This window comes from Triticum urartu, chromosome 7A (genome assembly GCF_056163025.1).
Source record: "Triticum urartu cultivar PI428250 chromosome 7A, HENAU_Tu73, whole genome shotgun sequence".
In the NCBI taxonomy this organism is placed as follows: domain Eukaryota; kingdom Viridiplantae; phylum Streptophyta; class Magnoliopsida; order Poales; family Poaceae; genus Triticum; species Triticum urartu.
The window spans coordinates 317,968,067-317,994,760 of record NC_141879.1 but is presented as its reverse complement, the minus strand read 5'-3'; positions in this window follow the sequence as shown (position 1 = coordinate 317,994,760).

Genomic DNA, 26,694 nt, shown 5'->3' with positions numbered 1-26,694 from the left:
TCTGTTGGCACTTGTTGCACGTGACCTCTGAAAGCGGACGGTGATACGGAGCACTCGATCTTGGAGCTTGAGACGAAGTCTTGTTCTGAAAGCCAGGGTTGGGTGGGTGGGAAGAACCACTGCCACCTTTGCTCTTCTGCTGATACGGCTGACGGAACGGAGGAGGAGGAAGCCAAAACTTCTGCTGCTTGGCCACTTGAGTAGAGGAAGAAGGAGTAACATCTCTGACTCGCTTTTTGGAAGCATCACACCTTAACTGAGCAGCCTCTTGCTTCAGTGCCATGTTGTAGAACTCATCGTACCTCAAGGGCTCAAAGAGAACAAGAGCTAGCTGGATTTCTTCTCTGAGACCACCCCTGAACTGGTATATCATGCTCTTCTCATCACAGACGTCCTGCTTGGCAAAGCGGGCGAGCTTCTGAAACAACTTGTTGTAGTCATAGATAGACAAAGAGCCTTGCTTCAGGTTGCGGAATTCCTCACGCTTGCTTTCAACCACGCTCTGAGGAATATGATGAGCTCGAAAATCTCGACGAAAATCATCCCAAGTGATAACACGTCCACCTCTGGAATCCTTGTACTGCTGGAACCATTCTGCAGCTTGATCTTTGAGTTGGAAGGAAGCGAACTTGACAAAGTCCTCAGGCCTGACGTTACTGCACTCGAAATGCTTGCACAGATCCACAAGCCAATCTTCAGCATCGGTTGCCTCAACACAATTGCTGAAAGTCTTTGGCCCATTAGCAAGGAACTGGTTGAGTGTAGCAAAGTGATTCTGATTGTTGCCTTGGTTCCCTTGGTTGCCTTGATTGCGCTCTTCAAGAATTTGCATGATCAACTATGTGTTTGCATTGGTTGCGACCATCACAGCTTGCCATGCCTCCGGAGGAGGTGGAGGTGGTGGCGGATTAGGATTTGGAGTCGTGCGCATTGGAGGAGCCATCCTGAAGAGGTTGACATCCATTAGCACATTGATAGACAAATATTGAAGCTGAATCCAACGGAATGAAAATTGCAACATATAGTCTTCACATCCGAACAAAATGAACGAATGCATTCCTCTTGAAATGGTCACATATCCATAAATTGAGTAGCCACGTAGAATTAAGGTAGAGAAATAAATCAATAAGGTACGGATCAAGAATGAATAATCGGTAAGAAATCCCAATCTCAAACCAATATCCGTGGAAGAAGAACTAGAGCTACTAGAATTCCCACCTATGAAACTCCCGAACCTTTCCGGTTATGCAATCAGGTGTTGGGGATAGAGGGGAAGCATAATATCTCACCCAAATCTAGCAAATCCTACATCCAGCTGTATCCATCCTTCAACACATAACCAAGAAAACTTCGGAAACCATCTACCTCAACCTTCGAAAAGCATCCGTTATACAAGTTATGGCGATACTCCGAACTCCCGCCCAGTACTGGGTGGCGTCGAGGTTATCTCACCAACGAACTGCATAAATGAGATTTTCGATGTCGGCGTACTAAACTCAGGTATTCCAGAACTGCAACGATAAAATTATGATGACAACACCTCAGAGCTCAACTCCCCGGGACACTTCCACAAAACCCCTGACAGGAGGCACCAAGACAATGTTCTCATCATAAAACCATCGGAACGATTCCAAGATACCCGCGTGATCCTAAAATTTTTTTTAGTGAAATTTGAGAAGAGAAGAGTCAAAACTCTACGTCAGGATGCCTTACCAGAGCGATGAGGAGACTGGGAAGTAAAAAGAATTCCTAAGCTCTCTGATATATAATTCCTAAATGACTCAAAACATTTTTCTAGACACAACTCGGCTACTAAAAACGATCAAGCAATGGGGCTCCTAAGGTCGGGGAAGGCTCTGATTACCAACTTATAACACACTCGATGCGACTATATCTCCCACGTGTCGAGGCACGACTTAGATGCATAATCGCATTAAAGGCATATGTCGCAAGTTAGGCAATCTTCACAACATCCCATGTAATATGATAATAAAAGGGGAGATAACAAGTTGGCTTACACTCGCCACGTCAATCAAGTACATAAATAACATTACATCATCCAAACACTCATGGCCCGACTACAGCGCCAAAATAAAAGATAACCCAACAAGCGACACGGTCCCAATCACCCCCAACTGGGCACCACTACTGATCATCAGGAAAGGAAACATAGTAACGTTGAGAGTCTTCGTCGAACTCCCACTTGAGCTCAAAAGCGTCTCCTGGAGTGGAATCATCAGGCCCTGCATCTGGTGTAATAGTAATCTGTGAGCCACAGGGACTCAGCAATCTCGCACCCTCGCGATCAAGACTATTTAAGCTTATAGGTAAGGCAAGGTAAATATGTGGAGCTGCAGCAAGCGACTAGCAAATATGGTGGCTAACTTATTCGCAAACGAGAGCGAGAAGAGGAGGCAAAGCGCGAGCGAGAAACTAGAGAACAACCTGCGCAAACATTACTCCAACACCGTGTCCACTTCCCGGACTCCGCCGAGAAGAGGCCATCACGATAACACACTCAGTTGATTCATTTTAGTTAAGTTAAGGTTCAAGTTATCTACAACCGGACATTAACAAATTCCCGTCTGCCCATAACCGCGGGCACGGCTTTCGGAAGTTCAAATCCCTGCAGGGGAGTCCCAACTTAGCCCATGACAAGCTCTCACGGTCAACGAAGGAATAGACCTCCTCCCAAGACGTTCCGATCAGACTCGGTATCTCGGTTCTTCAAGACACTTCAACAGGTTAAAACAAGACCAACAACACCGCCCGAATGTGCCGACAGATCCCGATAGGAGCTGCACATATCTCTTTCTCAGGGAACAATCGGATAAGCAATCCGTACAACTAAAACCAGCCCTCAAGTTTCCCCGAGGTGGCGCTGCAAGGGGCTCTAGGTTGGACCAACACTCAGAGGAGCACTGGCCCGGGGGGGGGGGTTTAAAATAAGATGACCCTCGGGCTCCGGAAACCCAAGGGAAAATAGAGGCTAGGTGGCAAAAGGTAAAACCAAGGTTGGGCATTGCTGGAAAAGCTTTAATCAAGGCGAACTATCAAGGGGTTCCCATTATAACCCAACCGCGTAAGGAACGCAAAATCCGGGAACATAACACCGATATGACGGAAACTAGGGCGGCAAGAGTGGAACAAAACACTAGGCGAGAGGCCAAGCCTTCCACCCTTTACCAAGTGTATAGATGCATTAAGATAACAAGATAATATAATGATATCCCAACAAGTAAATAAATGATCCAACAAGGAACGGGCTCCAATGTTCACCTGCAACTAGCAACGCTATAAGAGGGGCTGAGCAAAGCGGTAACATAGCCAATCAACGGTTTGCTAGGACAAGGTGGGTTAGAGGTTTGACATGGCAATTTTGGAGGCTTGAAAGCAAAAGGTAGGCATCGTAGCATTGGCATGGCAAAAGAACGAGCAAGCTACCATAGCAAAGATAGTAGTGATTTCGAGGGTATGATCATCTTGCCTGCACAGTTGTCAGAGTTGACTGGATCCTCGAAAGCAAACTCAACGGGCTCCTCGTTAGCGAACTCGTATCCCAGCTCTACCCAAACAAGACAAACAAGCAACAAGGACACAATCAACCACGTGCAAACTCAAACAACACAATGCAAAGATGATATGCTATGCGGGATGCGATGCGGGATGCAAAATGCAAGATATGACAGGAAATGCATGAACCTGGCCTCAACTTGGAAATCTAAGTGTGCCACTGGAAAGATGAGATGAAATCGCTTGAAAACGATATAAAGAACGCTGGAATCGGAGTTACGGTTCGGAAATGGCAAGCGATTCAAAAATGACACCGGTCTGCGATTTATAGCTAGTAGGCATCTAAATGCAATGAGATGAACATGCTACAGCACCCAAACAAGACAACAAAATACAAGGCATGGATGCATTCAAGATGCTTAACAAAATTCTAGCACTGAGCTATGGCCAATTCATCCATTAACAGGTTCAAACAAGCATGGCAAAAATGCATATGGCAAACAGATCTCAGACTCAGTGAAATTAACACTTGTCTGGAATTCCAGATCAGGTAGCTCTCTTCGGAGCAACAAAAGTATATGCTACAGGACCTGAAAATGGCAAAGTAAAGCATGGCATGGAGCTACTCAAAGATCTTAACAAAAGTCCCTTAGTGACCTTGAGCCAAAAGGGATCATAAAATACAATTGCAAGCATGTGAACATAGCAAAAACATAATCAGTTTTTCAGACTTAGTGAAAACCGGCACATGCTGAAAACAGATATCAAGTAGGCATGTTTACGAGCTCGATGCACTCAATACGGATCAAGTCATGACAAGCTAAGCATACACCCATAAAGAACACACAAAATGAAAGCTAGACATGGCAAGAACAATAACATAGCATGCACGAATCAACTACAACAACATCGGCAAAATTGCAAACGAGTTGACAATCTGCCCAGATTCACAAAGTAGCAAAAGTAGAGCTCGATTGGCTCAAGCTAGGGTGCTCCATAATTTCAAACGAAGACATGGATGGATAGATCACTACAATCTTAACAAAACATCCTTACTGATCATCCTCAAAAGAGACATGGATCACTAGGAAACAACATGAACATATGGCCATATGAGATAAACAGCTCAAGGACTTAGTGGAAATGCTAAGTCCCTGAAAAAACAGAATTAACAAGTGCACCACTTTGCAAGCTTGTGCTAGTCACCACACACATCACAAAACTACATGGGTTTCACCTCTAGAAAGATGACAAAACCCTTAACAAAACATATGTAGAGCATCAGGGCATATCATGCACACATTAATCATGGCAAAAATGACAAAAACCTAAATGGAGTAGCAGATCTGACAATTATCTCAAGTAGCCCTCTTCTAACAGCATTTCGGGTATCAAGATGAGCTCAAATGAAAATTGTGCAATGGAATGAAATGATGTACTATCTGAGATGAAAATTTAATATGCTATATGCATGAATCGGAGCTACGGATGCAAAGTTACGGGGCTATGAACATGAGCACTTGGATCTGGGATTTCGGGACTTTGACGAAAAATCAACCTCCAGATCTAGGGTTTCGGTGGCACGCGGACCGAGGTGGGATCTGAGCTCGCCGGAGTAGGGGGCCGCGGTGGCCGGAGGAAGGAGGATGTCGGCCCGGGGCTCGGGACCCGAGGGGCGGCGAGGGTGAGGTGGCGAGGCGAGGGCGAGGCGGCGGGGCGACCGAACGGCGGCGGGGCGAGGCCGAGCGCCGAGCTCGCTGGCGAGGAGCAGCTTGGCGGCGGCCGGAGCGACAGCGGTGGCCGGCGCGTGGTCGGGCGGCGCGGACGGAGAAGAAGCAGCGGGCGGCGGCGGATGGCGAGTGGGCCGCGGGGGCCCCGGCTGGGCCTCGCGTGTCTCGGCAGCGGCGGCGGCGGCGCGCCACGTGGCAGCTTGCCACTGGTGCGGGCGGGCAGCGGACGGTGTCCGGCGCGGTGCGGACAATGTCTGGCCGTGCGGAGACGATTTTTTTAGGGTTTCGGGGGAGAAAGAGATCCAAATTTCGGGGGGGGGGGGTCTATTTATAGGCATAGAGGGAGCTAGGAGAGTCCAAATGAGGTGCGGTTTTTGGCCACGCGATCGTGATCGAATGATCTAGATGATGGAGAAGGCTTAGGTGGGTTTTGGGCCAAATTGGAGGGGTGTTGGGCTGCAACACACACGAGGCCTTCTCGGTCCCTCGGTTAACCGTTGGAGTATCAAACGAAGTCCAAATGATACGAAACTTGACAGGCGGTCTACCGGTAGTAAACCAAGGACGCTTGGAAAGTCTCGGTCCAATCCGGAAATGTTTAATCTCCACACAAGAAAGAAAGGTAGAAATGACCATCGGAGGAGAACGAAGCGCCGGAATGCAAAACGGACAACAGGGAAAATGCTCGAATGCATTAGATGAACACGTATGCAAATGCAATGCACATGATGACATGATATGAGATGCATGACAACGATAACAACACACGGAGGCAAAGACCCGAACCCGAGAAAATAAAATAACTTAACGCCGGAAACGGCAAGAGTTGGAGTACAAATTGGGAAAGTTACATCCGGGGTGTTACACGGAATCATCACTCTCGCTAGTGATCCGGACATAGCACTCCGCGCCGAAAACAAGACAGCCGCACTAGCCCTCGGGGCGCTATCCGAAGCCCTAGCAGCTAAGGAACTGACTGCGCTGCGCTCCACAGTGAATAGGGACGATGTGATACTCGACAAAAGATCCAAGTCCACCTCCTTTAAACTGGCGGGCGAAATAGTCAAATTCCAGGTCCATCCAACGGACCCCAATAAAACAGCTTCCATCGGGGTACAATTAAACCCTGATGTAGACGCCGCACTGCGAGAGTTCCTACGAGAGAACTAGGACATTTTCGCCTGGCACCCTTCAGACATGCCAGGAATCCCACGCAGGCTGGCCGAACACAGCTTGAATATCCTAAAAGGATTCAAGCCACTCAAACAGGCTCTTCGGCGTTTTTCCGAATCTAAGAGACAGGCCATGGGAGAGGAACTTGCCAAGCTATTGGAGGCCGGATTCATCAAAGATATAAAACACCTGGACTGGCTAGCAAACCTGGTAATGGTACCAAAGAAGGACAAATCCTGGTGCTTGTGCGTTGATTTTAAAGACCTTAACAAGGCTTGCCCAAAGGATCCCTTCCCTCTCCCCCGCATCGATCAAATTATCGATGCTACCGCAGGACACGATTCGTTGTGTTTCCTCAACGCATACTCCGGCTACCATCAAATAAAGATGGCAGAGTCAGACCAAGCCGCAACGACATTCATCACACCATACAGCCCATTCTGCTTCAACACAATGCCCTTCGGGCTCAAAAACGACGGTGCAACATATCAACGCATGATTCAGACATGTCTGACAAACCAGAACGGCAAAACAGTGGAGGCATACGTAGATGATGTGGTCGTTAAGACAAGACATGTCGAATCCGGAAAAATGCATTTTCGGCATTCCAGCTAGAAAGCTCTTGGGCTTCATTGTATCCGGTAGAGGAATTGAAGCAAATCCAGCCAAGATCCGAGTTCTGTCACAATTGGATATCCTGAAGGACCTCAAACAAATACAAAAATTAACCGAATGTGTGGCGGCTCTAAGCCGCTTTATCTCCCGCTTGGGAGAAAAGGCCCTACCCCTTTACCGCCTCCTTCGGCGCACCGAACACTTCGAGTGGACGGATGCAGACACGGCCGGACTCGACGAAATAAAAGACATCTTGGCAACAAACCCAGTCCTAGCCACGCCAAACATTGGCGCACCAATGCTATTATACATTGCAGCAACCCATCAGGTCGTAAGCGTAGTGCTCGTCGTCGAACGAGAAACGGACGGACACAAATTCCCCCTTCAAAAGCCGGTCTACTATGTGTCCACTGTCCTTACTCCGTGCAAGTCACGGTACCCGCATTATCAAAAGATTGCGTACGCGGTATTTATGGCATCCCGGAAGCTGCGACACTACTTTCAAGAGTGTTCAATAACAGTAGCCTCAGAAGTGCCACATAACGATATTATAAACAACCGCGACGCGACGGGCTGGATTGCAAAATGGGCCATTGAGCTCCTCCCGTTCGACATAACCTACAAGCCACGGCGAGCTATCAAGTCGCAAGTTTTGGCCGACTTCGTCGCAGAATGGACGGAGGCCGAACTCCCTAAAGAGTACGGCACATATTCAAACTGGGTCATGCACTTCGACGACTCCAAAATGTTGGCCGGTCTAGGGGCTGGCGTCGTTTTGACGTCCCCCACAGGAGACACAGTTCAATACGTACTCCAGATAATGTACACAGACTCCAACAATGCAGCCGAATATGAGGCCCTTTTACATGGTCTCCGGATGGCAGTATCCATGGGCATTCAATGCCTAGAGGTGCGCGGGGACTCGAACCTCGCAATATCCCAAATAAATGGAGACTTTGATGCCAAGGATCCAAAAATGGCAGCTTATCGCAACACCGTCCTAATAATGTCAGCTCGGTTCGAAGGGCTCGAATTTCACCATATAGCCCGGGAAAATAATCAGGCGGCAGATGTCCTGGCACGCATCGGCGCAAAACGCGATGTAGTCCCCCCCAACATCTTCTTGGAAAGGCTGTTTAAGCCATCCGTAGTATGGGAAGGGGAACCCGGCAATAACAGCCCGGACCCAACCGCACTGCCCGACACTGAACACTCTGTCATAATTGGAGGCTCTGCCAACGAAATAACACCTTCAGCCCACGTAATAATGGTCGTCATGGCCCTGTGGACAAAACCATTCCTCGCCTACCTTACTAGGCAGGAACTCCCCGAGGACCAAAATGAGGCACACTGCATAGTGCGGCGATCTAAAGCCTATAAAGTCCATGAGGGAGAGCTTTATAAGAAATGCACTACCGGCGTCCTTCAAAGGTGCATCTTCGAAGAGGAAGGGCGGAACCTCCTGGCTGAAATTCATGCTGGACTCGCCGGTCATCACGCTGCAGCTCGGTCCCTTGTAAGCAAGGCCTTCCGTACAGGCTTTTATTGGCCGACGGCCCGGGCAGACGCCCAGGACTTAGTCCAACGATGTGTCGGTTGCCAGCTTTTTGCAAACCAAAGCCATATGCCACCCACTGCCCTCCAAACTATCCCCATCACTTGGCCCTTCGTGGTCTGGGGGCTTGACATGGTTGGACCCCTTAAAGGCGGAACCCACAAGAAAAAATACTTACTGGTCATGGTGGATAAGTTCACCAAATGGATAGAAGCCAAGCCTGTGAAGACGGCCGAATCCGGACCGGTGATAGACTTTATATCCGGGGTTGTACACCGTTACGGCATCCCCCACAGCATCATCACTGATAATGACACGAACTTTACGGCCGACGAGGTAAAACTCTGGTGCAAAAACATGGGCATCAAGCTCGATTATGCTTCCGTCTATCACACACAAACTAACGGCCAGGTCGAACATGCAAATGGTCTTATCATGAGCGGCATCAAACCCAGATTAGTGCGGTCCCTTAAGGAATCTAATAAGCACTGGGTAGAGGAGCTTGACTCCGTACTCTGGGGGCTGCGGACCACGCCGAATCGCACCACCGGACACACACCATTCTTCATGGTGTACGGCGCAAAGGCAGTTTTGCCCTGCAACATAATTCATGAGTCACCTCGAGTGCACATGTATGAAGAAAGAGAAGCCGAGCTCAATCGGCAGGACAGTTTGGACGCCTTGGAGGAAGAGCGTGACGTGGCAAAAGCCCGTTCCGCATTCTATCAACAGCAGGCTCGATGATACCAAAGCAGAGAAGTACGGGCCAAAAATTACAATGTTGGCGAATTAGTTCTATGCCTGCCGGACAAGAAAAAGGACAAACTCAAGCCCAAGTGGGAAGGTCCCTTCATAATTGACCAAGTCCTGACTGGTGGAGCATACTGCCTGCGAGATGCATCGGATAACCGACTCGAGCCGAACCCATGGAACGCAGCCCGTCTCCGAAGATTCTATGCATAGCGCCGGACTCTGTGTTCGTCTCCTTCCTCTATCTATTTTTTATATACTTTCTGTCTTACATTTCTCTCCTTCTCCCCTCTCTCTCTCTTATAGCCTTTAAAGGCTCATAAAGTGACGCGCTATCCGCGCTCATTAAACCTGGGGGCTTCTTTAAACAGAAGCTTATTTATACGGGCTTCATGCCCAACACATGTGTCACACTTCCGCATGTACCTTTTATTCACCATTATATGCATCGATATGACTTAAGTTTTGGCCAAGCTGGGTTGCCTGGCTCCTATGCTTACCCCTACGTTCCCGATTGTTCGGCTAGGTGGTAAAGGGAGCACCTCTGTGATTGTTACTGCCGGGTCAGCCGGATGTGTACCTCAGACTGGGTGAAGCCGAAAGCTAGCGTTCTTAAGGGAATATTCGGTCGGTGAACTAAAGATGATCGTTTTTTCACTTATTTATCTATATGCCCCCAGATGTTTTTGCTGCGTCTCTTTTCGCAGAATGGACATGCACTTTAGGGCATGCCTCCCAGGGAAAGGAACCCCTAACGGAACTATTCTCCCTGGAAGATGTTTCTTACTAACCATGTAATATAACATAACTAGTTGGGCACTTGTCTGTTCAAGCACTAATGACCCCTACGCCTGGTCTCCATGCATACCCCGGTTCTTATATAACCGCGAGGGTATTCGGACACACTCCGGACCGTTAGGTCCCGAGGTTGAAGCGAAAAGGTCGGCCATGAAAAACGATCTACAATCCGGCTAGAAGGCATTACACATGTCAATTAAAATTACATAGTCAATCTGACTGATTGTATTCCTCTTCAATACCATCTAACAGGCTGTCTAGCTTACAGCCCTGTTGGGAATACTTTGCGGCCAATTCTACATGGCCGTATACTAAGCTCACAGGGATCTCCTTCCCATCGGGCCACACGGGTCCGACCTTAGCCATGCGGTTGGGGTCAGCCTTCATGTACCGCGTCTTCACCATGGCCCAGGCCCCCCTGGCACCTTGACGGCAGGCTGACATCTTCCACAATCGGAAGCGCCGCTGCGCTCCCTTCGGCTTCTCTACAAGCTCTGCAAGGCCTTCGGGCATGGATGGCCACAAGGCCTGGGCGACGCCTTGCATCACCTGCTGAACTCGCTCATGCAGCTGAGAGAGCTCGGGAAGAAGGTCACCCGTAGAACCGGGCATTTCCTCTGCAGGACGACCTGTTAGCATACCTACAGACATTACTATGTTAGTCGACTTCCTCGCTGAACTCTTTTTTCAAAGTTCGTTTAAGCACTTACTAAATATGCCGCGTCGAAGCCGCTGATTCTCCTTAACGGAGTCCAACAGCCGGGCACGAACATCCTTCAGTTCAACGCCCAGCTTGGTGTTGGCATCTTGGAGATTGTTCTTCTCCTGCCTCACCTTTGTCAGCACACTCTCACCAGCCTTCAGCTGGCGTAGGAGTTGTTGCTTTTCCGGATTTAATCCAGCGCCATCTGCAATTTCATTTGTTAGATTGGCACCCACGCCGCACTTCGCAAAATACTTTTCTTTCGAAGCGTATATTACCAGAGGGGGTCTCCTTGGGCTCCCCTGCCGCGGCTAGTGCGGCCTCAAGTTGGGCTTTGCACTCTTCCAGCTCCTGGGATAGTAGGGTATTCTTTTCTGTAAGATCTTGCATAACAAATGATCCTTAAATCAGTTATTCTAACTGTTTTAAGTCTCGGGGGCTACTGGTATATATATAATTACCAAAATTTTCTTACCCGTATGTCTTTTACATACTGCTCCGTGGCTCTGGCTAGACCATTTTGAGCGGCATGGAGGTACGCATCTCCCGAATTGAAGGCATCCAATGCCTCTTGGGAGAAACAAGCGTCGCGAAGAACTGTCCGGCGACGCCTGTGGTTCATGGCACTCTCCACCTCGGAATTGGTGGCAGACAGCCTATCCGCATCCTCTGTCGGAGGAGCGTCCGGTGCGCGCCTTGTGTTCGCCTCCGCTTCTGGACCAGGCTTTGGAGCCTAGCTGGTGGAGGCGCGATTGGCAACCCCTCGGATATAGTCCGGCGAGGTCTCTTCGTCCTGAAGAGAGCACGAGCATTAATATGCCTTGAAGGAATAACACTTGGGAATAAGATGGTGCGCTATACCTTTGCGCTGGCGTCTCAGTCCGGACCGCACTTCTTTTCAGCCCGCGGGGCCTTGCCGCCCCTTGTTGGCTAGTCGCCGCAGGCTCAGCCTCCCGTCTCAAGGACCTCCCCTGCAAAACACGGTTGTCATACGGCAATCAAAAACACGCAAGGATAGATCCCTTTTCAAAGTGCTGGGACTTCGGTCTCAGTTACCTGTGAGGCTGGGAGTAGCCCTGGGTAATCGGCCGTAATGGCCACCAAGGCATTGTCCTTTCTCAATTGATGAAACACCCCATCAATCAGCTCCACAGATAAGTCCGGATCCTCTTGAGAGGCCGGGTCGAGAGACCGTCCCGGATCCTCGGGTTGTGGAGGAGGGCTGTTTATTTCTTTAACAGCCTGGCACAGTTCCTGCGTTGAAGTCGTTAGACTGAATATTTAATGATGGGAATATAAAACGTATGGGCAAGTAAAAGTGTCCGCTTACCCAACTTGGGGGATTGTACATAGAAAATCCACCATGTGGGTTGACACGGAGAAATTCCTCCTCTTCTCCCTTGTACAAAGTGGACAAGATCTTTATTAGAGCGGCAACCGAATCCGGCCCCTTACGGCCGTGGCGGGTGGCGTCGTCCTTCCCGTTGAAGTCCCACATGGGGTGGCCTCTATACTGGAGCGGCTGCACCCCTCGCATGATGCATGCGGCCATGACCCCGATCATGGTCAGTCCGGAATGAGCTAACAATCTTATCCGGCCTATCAGGTAAAGAACGTCCTTGTCGATTTCCCTCTGAGGGCTCCGTGGACGCCAGCTTAGGCGCTTTTTTAGGGGAGCATTGTCGAACTCGGGGAGGCCGATCCAGATAGGATCCGGCAGCGGGACATCCTCTATATAAAACCATTCCAAAGGCCAGTCCTCGGACGCCTTCTTTGGGGTTCCGGATAGATATCCGGTCCCGGCGATGCGCCACACTTCGGCTCCGCCCATTTGATATATTAACCCCTTCTGAGAATGGGGCACAAGGCAGAATAGCCTTTTCCACAGCGCGAAATGAGCCTCGTAGCCCAAAAACAGCTCCCAAAGGGCTACGAAGCCTGCGATATGCAATATGGAGGCAAGCGTGAGGTTGTGCAGCTGGAGGCCATAGAACTCCAGGAGCCCCCGGAGAAACGGATGAATTGGAAATCCGAGCCCTCTTATTAAGTAAGGGACAAGGCATACCCGCTCTCCTTTGGAGGGATTGGGGGTGCTCTCCGCTTGCTCTCCGCCATTATAGGTGGCAAGTCTGGCTCGAACCGGGACCATATAGGCCGGGGGGAGAAATCCCTTGGTCTGGAGCGTCAGTAGCTCGCTGTGCGGGATGGAGCATCTCTCCCAATCTCCAGGCTGAGGGCTGGAAGGGCGAGAGGAGGAGCTTCGGCGGCCGGCCATGATAGAATGGACCTCTGTCGGATACGCTCTCATGAATACTCGCGGAGGGGAGAAGGTGTGGTTTGGATCTAAATCCTCGTCCCCTTAAATAGGCGGCTCATTCATGCGGCTAGGGGTGTAAATATAAAAACACCCTGACTTTTCGTATTCGTTTGACACGTGGAAGGCGGCCATTATTGGGCGTAGAAGCCAAGGAGCGCTACATTTACAAGAAAGCGGACATTATTCGACAGGTACACGGAATTTGGAGGAGAACCCGCCTTGCAATGCCGAAGACAATCTGCGTGCCGGACTCGTCGTCATTGAAGCCTGGTTCGGGGGCTACTGAGGGAGTCCTGGATTAGGGGGTGTCCGGATAGCCGGACTATACCTTCGGCCGGACTCCTGGACTATGAAGATACAAGATTGAAGACTTCGTCCCGTGTCTGGAAGGGACTTTCCTTGACGTGGAAGGCAAGCTTGGCGATACGAATATGTAGATCTCCTACCATTGTAACCGACTCTGTGTAACCCTAGCCTTCTCCGTTGTCTATATAAACCGGAGGGTTTTAGTCTGTAGGGACAACAATCATACCATAGGCTAGCTTCTAGGGTTTAGCCTCCTTGATCTCGTGGTAGATCTACTCTTGTACTATCCATATCATCAATATTAATCAAGCAGGACGTAGGGTTTTACCTCCATCAAGAGGGCCCGAACCTGGGTAAAACATCGTGTCCCCTGCTTCCTGTTACCATCCACCTTAGACGCACAGTTCGGGACCCCCTACCCGAGATCCGCCAGTTTTGACACCGACAGCATCCATGGCCAGCGGCCATGCAGGTCGCGCGAGGCAAGGCGGGTGAGCAAAAGAGCGGCGGAGTGCCATGACTGAGGGAGTAGAGGGGAAGGATTGGGTGCTGGGGGGAGTAGCAAGACACGCCATGGTGGTGGCTGTGAGCTCCTGCACAGGGGGAAGGAGAGGGCAGCCTGGTGGTGGTGCTGGAGCAACACGGCGCCGGCTTCGGGGAGCTCCCTCGGGCACGGCTGGAGGACGGAGATACCAGAGACGCATCCAGGGAGGCGGGTGCTGCACGGAGGCTCGACGAGGGCTGGATCGATGCTCGGGGATGGGCGTGTCCATGGGCGGCGTCCTGCTGGTGGTCGGTGGCGCGACGCCATGGCCGAGGCCGAGGTCAGGGCCGCGGGAATCGGGCGTCGCCCTTGGAGGCGCTGGATCGATCAGGCACGGGAGCGAGAGGTGGGGGTATCGAGCTGCGAGATGGGGATCGGGCAAGCGGCGGCGGAAGGGAACGAGGAGGAGGGGCTCGCTAGGTTTACAGGGGCCGTGACTGGGCCTTGGGCCACTGGTGGGACGAGGCTGCTGGAGGCCCAACTGACTGACTGGGCTGCACTGGGGTTCTCCTCTCTCCCTCGTTCTCTCGAATCAGAGAAAGAAAAAAAGGAAAGAAAGAAAGGAAAGGAAAATAAAAAGGGAAGAGAAGGGACTTAAGCAAAGGGTATTTTTTCAGACTCACAAAACTGAGCTCGATCTAGGAAAATGAAAGTGGCATGATTGAAAGATCTAAATTAAAATACATTTGAATTTAATTCAAATGGTTTGAATAAACTCAAGGTTTTTTTAACAGTCCAAAAATGTTGGGAAAACAGGAGGAGTGTCGATAAAGGGGAAAAGAATTGTTGGCAAAGTTTGGAGGTGAAACTTGAAGCAGAAGAGACTTGAGAGTTTAAATTGCAAGTGTGTTTGCGGTTAATTCCAAACTAATGGAATATTTATAGTAGGTCCCTAAATACTGGCATGATATGTTATAAAGAGAACTCACCATGTGAATTCCCTCGGTTTAAATGGATCGAAGTTCCATACGATTTATTTGGTTGAGTTTTTAAAACGGGTTGCATGATGACATGATGCAATGCACAAATAAAAGGGCAGACACAACAGAAACACACGGCGAAACCCGGAACATATGGAAGTCTTCTCGAGCATCGGTCTCGGGGCGTTACAACTCCATAGAAGATTTTGAACACAAGGATAGTGTCCGGGTCTGCAAAACAAGTTCCACATACCACCGTAGAGAGAATAATATTTCCACAAATCTAATCTGCTGACACGTTTTGACAACATGACATCATGTCATGGCCCGTTCATTATTCGAACCGTTTTTCTCAACCAGCACCGCACATATCGTGAGGCGCTTTTCTTGACACGTCTTGTCAAAGGAGAGATCGTGTCCCCCTTATTACGGGATTCTCATCAATACGGACGTGGGTAACCCAACCACGCCATCAATTACGGCGCTTGGGGAATAAGCGATTTTACCAGGCAAGTGGGGAGGCGCATCGCCTCTTCCGCCCTTATAAAGGGAGATTCACCCTTTTTACCCACGCCTTCTTCCTCCTTGCTTATCCATTCTCGCCCACTCGAGCTCCAGCGCCCAAGTTCGCGTCTTTCTTCTCAAACCACTCCAAGCATGTCCGGAGCGGGAGGCAAGTGGATGGTCTCCTCCGTCACGGAGGAGAACATTACAAAGTTACGGGAAGCCAGATATCTGGCCGCGGATATTGCGCACCAGCTGCCAGATGCGGGGCAGATCATCCCTACGACCGAACCCCATGAGAGGGTAGTTTTTCTTACCCACTTCGTCCACGGACTGGGATTTCCCCTACAACCGTTTGTCCGCACGCTCATGTTCTACTACGGGCTGGATTTTCATGATCTAGCCCCCAATTTCATCCCCAACATCTCAGTGTTTATCGTCGTGTGTGAGGCGTTCCTCCGCATCAGTCCCCACTTCGTCCTGTGGCTGAAGACCTTCAATGTTAAACCGAAGGTGGTTGTCGGCCAGCAAGCAGAGTGCGGAGGCGCCATGGTGGGCAAAATGCCTAACGTCACCTGGCTCGAAGGCTCCTATGTGGAGACCATAAAGGGGTGGCAATCAGGGCGGTTCTACATCACCAAGCCGCGCAACACCAACTGGGTGGTGGCCCCCAAATTTTGATCCGGAATCCCCACGCGGCTCACTTCCTAGAAAGAGAAGGGCCTGTCCTGGGTTTCCCCGGTAGAGCTGGCCGTCCTCCAGACCTGCATCAGGAACATGATGAGCAAGAAAATCAAGCTCGTCAATGTGGTCTAGGTCATGCTCTCCCGCCGGATTCTCCCGTGTCAACGACGGGCATTCAATTTGTGGGAGTTTGACACGACACACAAGGACGTCTGGAGGGTGCTGTTCAAGGGCGTTGAGGTACATCCTCCCCTTACCGAGGACCGCGGACTCAGCGCAGAGCGCCATGCCAATCCGGTAAGTTTTTATATCTCATAGGATATTTATTTGCCCCAGTTTAATCATGTGCGGAATCTAAGCTCCCATGCCATTAATAGGACTGGGTAGAGACAGCGGAGCAGATCGATTGCGCAGCCCCCCTACCTGAAGATCCTGCAAATGATCTCCTAACGGAGATGTTGCTTCCGGCGCCTTATGAGGTGCCGGTGAAGAAGGCCCAGAAGAAGGCCACGGGGACCCGAAAGGGTCTCCGGTGCAAGGTTATATCGGACTCATCGTCCGATAACTACGACGCACACTCCTCCCACGAAAACGAGGAGGAAGAAGAAAGTTCTCCCCCCCCCCAGCCGGGGAGACAAGAAAAGGAAGGCCGACCCAACTTGGGAAGCCGAAGGGTCCAAGAAGGGAAGGACCCTCCTTTCAGACTGCTCCACGATGGCCGCCTACAGCGGCGACGAGGGGTTACCCATGGAGAAGCCCCTGGCGAAGTCGTAAGTATCCGGATACCATAGTAATTCATGGTATGTTTTATTGCACTGCATCTCCTTACGCCAAATATGATTATGCAGTCTGTCCCGAACCCATCTCGACGTATCTTCGTCGGACGGTTATTTGGACTCGCCGGATATGAATAGCGGTTCACCTCCGACCGCCTCTGCCCCGTGCCCTACAGACAACGTCGAGGTGTTGTCTCAAAAGGCACCCAGCCAAGGGGAGGTAGTCCTGGGGGCACCGCGAGGCGACCTTCCGGACCCTAGGCGCAAAGGGAGCGAGACTCCCACAGGTTCCAAGTTCGGCCCCCAGCCGAACACTGCCCCGGAACCTTTGATGGTTCCCGACTCCGACAGGCGATCCCCCGTTAAGGGGGGCAAGCCGCCCGTGCCGGTGGCCTCTGTCCATCCAGAGGCGCCGGATAACTTGCTGGAAGTGCTCCATGACGCTTCCCTCGACAAAGAGCACCGCATTATCATGAGTGCGGTGATCGAGAAAGTTCAGTCTGGCAAGAACAGACTGACTGAAGCTTGTGCCATCCTCCTAACAGGCTTTCAGGTAAGCAATCAAAATATAGGAAAATATTACCACATAGACAGTAGCCCCTGATGCTCTGTTTGGCGTTGCGAAGAAAGGCCGAATAGAGGATCAAATAATGACTCAGGAGTCTAATCAGAATATGTCTGTGTGCATGTGCAGGCTTCGCTGCTGGCCGCTGCCGCACATACTATGGAGGTTGCTGCACTAAAGCAGGACCTAGGGCGGTCCGAGGACGAGCTTGGCTTTACCAACAGGCAGCTCGAGGAGAGCAAAGGTAAGCAATACCTTGTCTATACATTAAAAAAGAAGCTCGGTTTGTAAAGTAATAGGATCATCATGAATTTGCCAGGGGCCACGACCGAGGTGGCGACCCTGAAGAAGGCGTTGTCCGAGGCCGAAGACAAAGCAGCCAAGGAGCACCTTGAGCGAGAAAAGCAAGAAGCCCGGGTAGGCGAGGTGCAGCAAGAGCTCGAGGCTCTCGCCAAAAAACACGAGTCCTTGGAGCTTGACTCTAAGACGCGAGAGTCCGATCTTGCGAAGGCGCTCGAAAGCACACGGAGTGCAAAGGCTGAAGCCCACAAGGCCCTCCAGGAGAAGGATACGGTGAAGAAGATAGCAGCGGGTAAGGCATTCATTATGCAAAGCGAGCATGTGAAGGAAACTTTCCTTTTATTTACCCGAGTTCGGAGCTCTCCAGGAGTGTTCGCAGATCTTCCCTGCAGTGTACTGGATGCCGCGGAGTTTTAGCGAGCTGAGGAGGGGAGCTCGACGGAAAAGTTGTTTTGGTCTCAGTATACTGGGACCAAACACCCAATGCCCTTGAGCGACCAGCTGAAGCAATTGGTCGAGCTTCACAAGGTGGCCGAACAGGCCATGAAGGGTCTTATAGTCCGGATGTGGCCTGGCGAGCCCCTGCCCGCAGCTACTTCGGTCTGGTGAGGCAGCTTGTGGATGCCTCCCCACGGCTTGAAGTCATAAAGCGGTCTGTCCGGGCGAAGGTGCACTGGGCGAAGCTGGACGCCGTGAAGCTGGTGAAGTGATGTCTACTACACAACCTTCTTCTTGTGGACGTTGTTGGGCCTCCAAGTGCAGAGGTTTGTAGGACAGTAGCAAATTTCCCTCAAGTGGATGACCTAAGGTTTATCAATATGTAGGAGGCGTAGGATGAAGATGGTCTCTCTCAAGCAACCCTGCAACCAAATAACAAAGAGTCTCTTGTGTCCGCAACACACCCAATACAATGGTAAATTGTATAGGTGCACTAGTTCAGCAAAGAGATGGTGATACAAGGGGTATATGGATGGTAGATATATGTTTTTGTAATCTGAAAATATGAAAACAGCAAGGTAACAAGTGGTAAAAGTGAGCGTAAACGGTATTGCAATGCTAGAAAACAAGGCCTATGGTTCATACTTTCACTAGTGCAAGTTCTCTCAACAATAATAACATAATTGGATCACATAACTATCCCTCAACATGCAACAAAGAGTCACTCCAAAGTCACTAATAGCGGAGAACAAACGAAGAGATTATGGTAGGGTACGAAACCACCTCAAAGTTATTCTTTCCAATCAATCCGTTGGGCTATTCCTATAAGTGTCACAAACAGCCCTAGAGTTCATACTAGAATAACACCTTAAGACACAAATCAACCAAAACCCTAATGTCACCTAGATACTCCAATGTCACCTCAAGTATTTGTGGGTATCATTATACGATATGCATCACACAATCTCAGATTCATCTATTCAACCAACACATAGAACCTCAAAGAGTTCCCCAAAGCTCCTACCAAAGAATCACGACGAAAACATGTGCCAACCCCTATGCATAGGTTCATGGGTGGAACCCGCAAGCTGATCACCAAAACATACATCAAGTGAATCACGTGATATCCCAATATCACCACAGATACGCACGGCAAGACATACATCAAGTGTTCTCAAATCTTTAAAGACTCGATCCGATAAGATAACTTCAAAGGGGAAACTCAATCCATTACAAGAGAGTAGAGGGGGGAGAAAACATCATAAGATCCAACTATAATAGCAAAGCTCGCAATAAATCAAGATCGTATCACCTCAAGAACACGAGAGAGAGAGAGAGAGAGAGATATCAAACACATAGCTACTGGTAGATACCCTTAGCCCCAAGGGAGAACTACTCCCTCCTCGTCATGGAGAGCACCGGGATGATGAAGATGGCCACTAGAGAGGGGTTCCCCCTCCGGCAGGGTGCCGGAACGGGTCTGGACTGGCTTTTGGTGGCTACGGAGGCTTCTGGCGGCGGAACTCCCGATCTATTGTGCTCCCGGATGTTTTAGGGTATATGGAGATATATTGGCGGAAGAAGTAAGTCAGGGGGGCCACGAGGGGCCCATGAGGGTGGAGGGCGCGCCCAGGGGGGGTGGGCGCGCCCCCCTGCCTCGTGGCCTCCTCGTAGATCCCCTGACGTGCACTCCAAGTCTTCTGGGCTTCTTCTGATCCAAAAATAAGTTCCTGAAGTTTCAGGTCAATTGGACTCCGTTTGGTTTTCCTTTTCTGCAATATTCTAAAACAAGGTAAAAACAGAAACTGGCACTGGGCTCTGGGTTAATGGGTTAGTCCCAAAAATCATATAAAATAGCATAATAATAGCATGGGACAATCAAAAATTATAGATACGTTGGAGACGTATCATGAAGGAGGGGCCGCCAGAGGGCAAGGAGCATTGCTGCCCCGAAATGTATTATGACAGTGCCCTGAAGGGTTCCCGCCTTGTGGCGGAGGATTGTACCAGAGATGTAATTTTTGAATGAACATGCTCATGTGATCTGTAATATGAAACGAGTTCATTTGCGCTATGCAACACTTTTTGAATTTAAAATATTACCTTCTGTGCGGTCGTTTATAAAATCTGAGAGTTGGCCAGTCGTTGGCTTCTGCCCCCATGTAACTAGTACCGGGGTGTTTGGGATAAACCTGAGCACTCTTTATCCCAATTTTGGGTCCTTCAAGGGAGGTGTTCAGCACAACGAACCAGGCAATCGGACTATAAGGCTTTATCACTCTCACTTAGCCATAGAAGTCTACACTTTTAAATTTTGGCGAAGCCCCTTGTATTCGGAAGGCCGAATTTGGGGCGCTATATACACCTAAGTCGGGCAAGGCCGACTCCTCGCCCGAAGAGGAAAAAGTCTTTAAGGACTTGAGACCTCTCGAACAGCAACTAGCTCTCGCCTTATCATGAAAGTCAGTTTTCGGCTTTCTCTACTGAGGTGCTCGTCCGGAAGAACCGGGACACAATCGCAGTAGCCGATATAGCGGAACGTAAGGTACCAAAGCATGGGAGCCGGGCAAACCCAACTATTGACCCAAGACATGATTTGGAGCTGATGCATATAATGCTATCAGTTCGGCGTGCCGCACTGTCGAAAGTGTTCGGACTTCTCACGCTGTATTATGGGGTAAACGAAAGGCCCTGGCATACTGACCATACCAGAATGTACGGGTGCAAGTTGTTGTAAATGAACATATAAGAAAAAAGGGATGGGTAATGCAATAATAGACTAATGCTATGCATTTAAATGATATGTCGAAGAGTACTAATACAAGTAGTGCAATAAGCAAAAAAATAGGACTATTTGACATGTCCTATCCAAGGGCAAGCTCCATAAGGATAGTGAAAAGCGGGTATATCAATTATTACTAGAGACCACCTGGGGGTTCCCTTGTACGTCTTAGTTTCTTGCCTCCTTGGTTGTTCCTTCCGGTAATGTGTCCGGCAATCCTACTGCCGGAAAGGGCTGCCAGAGAGTATGGTCCTGAAAGAGAAAAAGTGATAAAGGTATGCAGCCCCTAGGGCGGTTAAGCCGCATTGTGGGACGTGCCCTGATCGTACCCCCGCCTATGCCCATGGTATTTTTAGTGCATAATTATGTACGTGCGGCACGGATTTCATCGCTTGAATGGGACTAGGATGGGGGTCGAATTGCTAGGCGAGCTCTGAACGTGCCGGACTCGCTTGACGGTGTACGGGGGCTGTATCGCCGAATTGGCGGTTTGCCTTGAAGGCTGCTTTGTGCTTCTGCTACGAGGGCGGCAGTGTGTTCTTCCGTGCGGAGCGAGCGTTTGTATTTCCATTGACTGTTATGACCCCCCTAGGTCCTGGCATTGTGAGCTTGAGGTATGCATAATGTGGTACCGCATTGAATTTTGTAAATGCGGTTCGCCCGAGCAGTGTGTGATAGCCATCGCGGAACGGGACGATATCGAAGATTAACTCCTCACTTCGGAAGTTGTCCGGAGATCCGAAGACCACTGCCAGTATGATTGAGCCCGTGCAACGGGCCTCTACACCTGGGATGACGCCCTTAAAGGTGGTTTTGGTGGGTTTGATCCTCGAGGAATCTATACCCATTTTGCATGCTCTTTCCTGATAAAGCAGGTTCAGGCTGCTGCCGCCGTCCATAAGGACTCGAGTGATGTGAAATCCATCGATGATGGGGTCTATGACTAATGCGGCGGATCCGCCATGACGGATACTAGTGGGGTGGTCCCTGCGATCGAAAGTGATCGGACAAGAGGACCATGGGTTGAACTTTGGGGCGACGGGCTCTATCGCATAGACGTCTGAGGGAGTCCTGGATTAGGGGGTCTCCGGACAACCGGACTATATCCTTTGGCCGGACTGTTGGACTATGAATATACAAGATTGAAGACTTCATCCCGTGTCCGGATAGGACCCTACATGGCGTGGAAGGCAAGCTAGGCAGTACGGATATGGATATCTCCTCCTTTGTAACCGACCTTGTGTAACCCTAGCCCCCTCCGATGTCTATATAAACCGGAGGGTTTTAGTCCGTAGGACAACATACAATCATACCATAGGCTAGCTTCTAGGGTTTAGCCTCTCCGATCTCGTGGTAGATCAACTCTTGTAATACTCATATCATCAAGAATAAATCAAGCAGGACGTAGGGTTTTACCTCCATCAAGAGGGCCCGAACCCGGGTAAAACATCGTGTCCCCCGCCTCCTATTACCATCCGCCTTAGATGCACAGTTCGGGACCCCCTACCCGAGATCCGCCGGTTTTGACACCGACATTGGTGCTTTCATTGAGAGTTCATCTATGTCTTCGCTGTTAGGCTTGATGGCTCCTACGATCATCGATAGCGATGTAGTCTAGGGTGAGATTTTTCTCCCCGGACAGATCTTTGTGTTCGGCGGCTTCACACTGTGGGTCAACTTGCTTGGCCATCTGGAGCAGATCGAAAGTTACGCCCCTGGCCACCAGGTCAGGTTTGGAAGCTTAAACTACATGGCCGATATCCGCAGAGACTTGATCTTCGACGGATTCGAGCCCCTACCTTGTGAGCCACGTGGTCACGATGAGTATGATTTAGCTCTACCATCGGACAGTGTTCAAGAAATCACACCAGCAGTCGCTCCAACCCTCAATTTGGAGCCAGTTGCGCCATCCATGGATGGGTGGATTGAACCCGCCACGGAGGCCGTATACTCAGCGGTGATCGAGCCGAATATCGACCTTAACCTTCATGGGAGCCGTGTTCCCAAATTGCTGGATCCTTCTCTGGCCACGGACTCCGAACCGCCTGCGCCCGTTCCTGTCGAATCCGATTGGGCGCCGATCATGAAGTTTACCTCTGTGGATATTTTTTAGCACTCGCCCTTTGGCGACATACTGAACTCACTAAGGTCTCTCTCCTTGTAAGGAGGATCCTGGCCAAACTATGTCCGACAGGATTGGGATGCGGATGACGAAGAAATTCGCCGCCCACCCGCCACCCACTTAGTATCCACTGTCGATGACTTAACCGACATGCTCAACTTTGACTCCGAAGACATCGACGGCATGGACGACAATGCGGGAGGCGAAGAGGAACCACTGCCCATAGGGCACTGGACAGCCACCTCATCATATGACATATACATGGTGGACACACCCAAAGAAGGCAATGGTGCCGGGACAACGCAAGTCATCAGCATCCGGTGGTCGCACATAAGTGCCCTGGAATTTGTCAAGGAATGCATCTTCCAAATCCTCCCAACTGCCGACGGAGTCTGCTGGCAAGCTATTCAGCCAATGCCGAGCTGGTCCTTTGAGTTTTAGTGGGAGGTACTTGATGGCATGCAGATCATCACCGTGAGCCATGTGGATGTGAAGGAGGAAATCCTCAATCCATACAGTGGGATCTGTTGTACCATCATACGATTCGATATTTATGGGTTTGAAACCCTCCGGGAATTCGTGATCCATAACTTCATCAGTGAAGCATAGGGGGTGTGCGGCACCTCTGTGTCGGGCTATATCACGACTCGGTTCATATGAGTCTTGTGTGCTGTATTCGGCCCGGCTGGATTTACTTTTAGTGTATCCAGCGCGACGGTCATCGTCCCGCGTTGGCGTGCGCCCCCGTGACCCGTATATCGACATTGCATGTTTTGCCCTGTTGTCCAATACATCTCGCAGGTCCCGTGTGTTGCCCCGGGCCTTAGTATTTTTGTTTGAGTGGCGGTGAGGTGCAGGCTAAACTTAGGGCTGAAACGCCTCTCTGGCTCAGCCACGAGGTGGCCGGTCAGCCGCATCGTACACTGGTGATGGAGGTTTCAATGCTTCCTCCTCAAGGTGAGGTAGCAACCTGCGCTTTGGGTAACTCTTGGAGGGGCGCTCGAGTTCGTATTCCTCGGCCGCAAGGACTTTGGTCCATCTGTCTCCTAGCAAGTCTTGATCAGCTTGAAGCTGTTGTTGCTTTTTCTTCAAGCTATTTGTTGTGTCCATAAGCCGTCGCTTGAAGCGCTCCTGCTCGACTGATCCTCAAGCATGATAAATTCTTCATCGCCAAGGCTTACCTCATCTTCGGAGAGAGGCATGTAATTGTCCTCCTCCAATTCTCCATCTGCTGCCTGCTCTGGAGGGCTAGCTTGTTCACCCTCCCGCTCTAAATCATGCTGGAGGGGATTGTTGTTGTCTTCGGCACTATCCGGAGTGTTATTGTCTCTTGTGCCGGTATTACTACTTTTGCTATGACGGGACTTAGAGCGACGCCGCTGACGTCGGCGCTTGGGTTGCTTCTTGGAGGGGTCATCCTCCGTTCTCTCGTCACCATTGCCTTCTTTGGGGGTGTCCGCCATGTATATATCATATGATGAGGTGGCGGTCCAGCGCCCTCTGGATGGTGGTTCCTGTTCGTCTCCTGCATTGTCATCCATACCGTCGATGTCTTTGGAGTCGAATTCGAGCATGTCGGTTAAATCATCGACAGTGGCTACTAAGTGGGTGGTGGGTGGGGAGCGAATTTCTTCGTCGTCCGCATCCCATTCTAGCCGGACATAGTTTGGCCAAGGTTCCCCTGACAAGGAGAGAGACCTTAATGAATTTAGCACATGGCCGGGGACGTAAACTCCATGATCGGTGCCCAATCGGATTCGATAGGCACGGACGCAGGCGGTTCGGAGCCTATGGCCGGGGACGAATCCAATTGTTCGGTGACACGGCTCTCGCAAGGGGTGAAGTCAGTATCCGGCTCCATTGCCACTGAGAGTGCGGCCTCCATGGCGGGGTCTATCCTTCCGTCCACGGATGGCGCAATTTGCTCCGGATTGAAGGCCGGAGTAGTTGCAGATGCGATCTCCCGAACACTGTCCGACGGCAGAGTTATGTCATGCTCGTCGTGATTGTGTGGCGCACCTGACATGGGCTCGAATCCGTCGAAGATCAAGTCTCCGTGGATGTTGGCAGTGTAGTTTAAGTTCCCGAACCTCACCTGATGGCCAAGGGCGTAGCTCTCGATCTGCTCCAGGTGGCCAAGCGAGTTGGCCTGCAGTGCGAAGCCGCCGAATATGAGAATCTGTCCGGGGAGGAAAACCTCGCCCTGGACCTCATCGTTACCGATGATCGAAGGAGCCATCAAGCCTTACGGTGACGGCACAGTAGAATTCTCAATGAAAGCACCAATGTCGGTGTCAAAACCGGCGGATCTCGGGTAGGGGATCCCGAACTGTGTGTCTAAGGCGGATGGTAATAGGAGGCAGGGGACACGATGTTTACCCAGGTTCGGGCCCTCTCGATGGAGGTAATACCCTACGTGCTGCTTGATTGATCTTAATGATATGAGTATTACAAGAGTTGATCTACCACGAGATCGTAGAGGCTAAACCCTAGAAGCTAGCCTATGGCATGATTGTTGTTGTCCTACGGACTAAACCCTCCAGTTTATATAGACACCGGAGGGGGCTAGGGTTACACCAAGTTGGTTACAAGGGAGGAGATCTACATATCCGTATTTCCAAGCTTGCCTTCCACGCCAAGGAGAGTCCCATCCGGACACGGGACAAAGTGTTCAATCTTGTATCTTCATTATCCAACAGTCCGGCCAAAGGATATAGTCCGGCTGTCCAGAGACCCCCTAATCCAGGACTCCCTCAGTTTCCGCAGATGTCGGCAGTGTAGTTTAAGTGTCCAAACCTGACCTGATGGCCAGGGGTGTAGCTCTCGATCTACTCCAGATGGCCAAGCGAGTTGGCCCGCAATGCGAAGCCGCCGAATACGAGGATCTGTCTGGGGAGGAAAACCTCACCCTGGACCGCATCGTTACCGATGACCGAAGGAGCCATTAAGCCTTACGGTGACAGCACAGTCGAACTCTCAATGGAAGAACCAAAGAGAAAGAACCATCAAGCCTTACGGCGACGGCATAGTGGAACTCCCGTGTCCAGGGGCGTAGCTCTCGATCTGCTCCAGATGGCCAAGCGAGTTGGCCCATAGTGCGAAGCCGCCGAATTCGAGGATCTGTCCGGGGAGGAAAACCTTGCCATGGACCGCATCGTTACCGATGATCGAAGGAGCCATCAAGCCTTACGTTTCCTCACAAACCGGAGCTTCTCACAACAAGCATGATGGTTTTCGGTAGGAAACGTCCCACCTTTGGTGACGAAATGATATCCATTGCCACTTATTGCGTTCAATTTTTTTCTCGTTTCAACATAGAACAACATGAGTGTCGTGCGAATTTTTGTGATTCTTCGGGGTTCGTTTGGACATTTTTATGCATTAACTGAGTTTTTAATGCTTTTTACGTGCATAATTCAAATTTGAACTACATGCACATGCTCAAGTGCATATAAATTGCTTGAAAATTCAAATATGTGTTCGTGGGTGCATGCTTAGGTCCCATGCAAGAAATGGGAATGAATTTCGAACACCGGCGCACCATTGATTGCCGGCAAAACATTGAGATGCCTGGTTTTTAAATTCTAGTAATCCAAAAC